Below are 2,500 nucleotides of genomic sequence, written 5' to 3'. Positions count from 1 at the left end.
AGCTGCGTTCTTCATCGACGCACGAGCCGAGTGATCCACCGCTAAGAGTTGTCTGGCTTTCGGCACCGACCCCGCACGCGCGGAGGGGCCGGGACCGCTCACGCCGAGCGGCCCCTTTCTCTTGCGCCGAGGACGCGCGGGCGCGCGGCCTGGCTTCGACCGTACGAGCACAAACAAACGGAGGAAAAAAAAAAAAAAAGGCCCACGGAACGCTCCGAAGGCCGGCGAAAAGGCGGGGGGACCCGCGCCCCCGACCGCCTCCCCCCGCAAAGGGAGACGCCGCCTCGTGTGCCGTTCTTCGGAGGCGGCCCAGGCGCCCGGGCTCGGCCCGGCCTCCGCGCGGAGGGCCAGCACGGCGCGCGACGGACCGCGGGGGGCACGGCGGCCCGCCCGACCTCGATTGCACGGGACGACACACACGCACACGCGGCCGGGGGCACGACGGCCGTCGGCCCCCGCACGCGCCGGCTCCCCTTCGCCGCGCCGCGCCGCGGCGCGGCCGGCTCTCCCCAGCGGCCTTGCAACGCTCGAGACGGCACGCGCCGACGACCGCACCGCCGGCGCGCCCCCCGCGGGAACCGCTCCCGTCGGAAAGGCCAGCGACCGGCGGCCGCACCCCGTCGCCGGTGCCGGAGGCGGACGCCACCGAGACCCGAGCCGGCGCCGCGGGTGCCCGAGGCCGGCCGGGCGGCGGACCCGCCGCCGCCGCGGCCGCCCTGCCGGGCCCACCGCAGCCGCGTCGCGCCGTCGGGGCCCCTTCCCCCGGGCACGCGCCCGGCGGAAGGCGTACGGCGCCGAGCCGGGGGGCAACGCCCGCTCGCCGCGCTCCCACGCGGAGACCGGGCGGGGAAGCGCCCCCGCGGCTGCCCGCACGCCCTCCCTTCGGCCCACACGCGGCCGGGAAGGGCGACGGGAACGCGACGGGTGAGGCCCGGGCCGGGACGGCCGACGGCGCCGGAGGGCGCCGCCCGGCAGGCCGCCCCCGCCCCCCCGGGCGGGAGGGGGGGACACTCGCCGAGCGGCGACGCCGCCGCTCGGCACGGGGCCGCCCGCGCTCGCGGGCCTCCGCCGACGGAGGCACCGCCGAGCGCTCGCCCCAGACGGGGTGGGGGGGCGGTCGGGCCGGGGACGTCCGGCGGACGGCGCCGCCGGTGCGTTCGAGGAGAAGGCCGTCGAGGGGAGAGGCACGGCCGCGCCAAGGAGAGAGCGGCCAAGGAGAGAGCGCGGCGGGCGCCGGCGGCCGCAACCCCGCGGCTGAGGAAAGGCAGAGAGCGCGCGCTCTCTGCCGGCATCGCCCCGGTTTCGAGGGGAGCGGGTCGGCCGGCCCCGCGGCACGACCGCGCGCCGCGGCCTCTCCGCCGAGGCCGGGCCGCAGAGAGGGGGGGGCAGGGCGCCCCTCCCCGGCGCGGCGCGGTTACCCGCCGCCCGCGCGCGCGGCGGAGACGACGGCGGCGGCGGGCGCGCGGCCGGTGGCAACGGACACCACCGCAGGGGATCGGCGGGAGCGGCTCCCCACCCCTCAGTGGCGCCGCGCCACCGCCCGGCGCACGCCTGCCGCCGCCGGCACCGCCGCCGCCGCCGCGGCGGGGCGCGCCGAGCCGCCCGAGTCTTTAAACCGCCGCCCGGCCCGGCGGGCCCCTTTCGGCCCCCGCGGCGTTTGACGACGCCGAGGGAACCTGGGGACCCGCCGAGGCGCGGAGCGCTAGGTACCTGGCCCTGGGGCGAGGGAGACGACCTGCATGGCCCCGCCGGGGTGCCTCTCCCGCTGCCGCCCTCGGGGGAGCGTCCACCGGCGGGGGCGCGCCCGACATCTGCCGCCACCACCGCGGCGTCCTTCTCGGGGCCCGGGGTCTCCCTCAGTAGCCCGGCGCTGCGCCCGAGAGGACGACCGCGGCTCGGGCCGCCCCGCCGGCGCGGAGACGCGGCCCGACCACCGAGCACGCTCGGCCGACCCCGCCGGGAGGCCGCGGCGCCGGCGACGGGACGACCGAAGCCGCCACCGCCGCCGCCGCCGCCGCACCAGCCCGGCGGCGGGTCGCACGCGAGGGGAGCGCGCACGCGCCCCGGAACGCCCGGGGGCTCGGCCCTTGGAGTTCCTCCGCTGCGCGAGGGGCCGCTGGGCCCGAGAGCGGGATTTCGCCGGCCGGCGAAAGGCCCGCTCCCCGGTGCGGGAAGGGCCGGAGGAGCCGCCTCCTCCGGGCCCCGAAGGCGGCCTCGCCACCCGGTCCCTCGCCGGTCGCCATCGGCCGCCGACGAGTGCGACGGCCGGACGGCCGGCCGTCGCTCGACGGGCGAAGGAGCGAGGGCGGGGGCCGGCGCGCCTCCGGGAGGGGCCGTGCCGAGCACCCCTCCCTCCCGGCACCCGGGCGGCTCTCGCGCACCGAGAGGAGAGAGCCGGGCTCGGGCGCCCGCGTGCGCACCGGCGACCGGCGTTCGGCGGCGCCGGCCGCGGCGGCCGAAGGCTCGGGGCCGGCCGCCCCGCCACCCTCCGGCGGGGACG

General features: G+C 81.2%; 1 non-coding gene across 1 annotated transcript in view; it reads right to left on the bottom strand.

The window, feature by feature from the left end:
* Window positions 1-50, bottom strand: part of LOC135291884 (5.8S ribosomal RNA) — a 153-nt gene extending 103 nt beyond the window's left edge. The window contains exon 1 of the ribosomal RNA XR_010354541.1: window positions 1-50. This exon is cut by the window's left edge and continues 103 nt beyond it. This is a non-coding gene — a ribosomal RNA (5.8S ribosomal RNA).
* Window positions 51-2,500: the final 2,450 nt, after the last annotated feature.

This window comes from Passer domesticus, unplaced genomic scaffold (genome assembly GCF_036417665.1).
Source record: "Passer domesticus isolate bPasDom1 unplaced genomic scaffold, bPasDom1.hap1 HAP1_SCAFFOLD_140, whole genome shotgun sequence".
Lineage (NCBI taxonomy): Eukaryota > Metazoa > Chordata > Aves > Passeriformes > Passeridae > Passer > Passer domesticus.
Note: the sequence above shows the minus strand (reverse complement) of the source record. Positions and strands in the feature narration are given on the sequence as shown.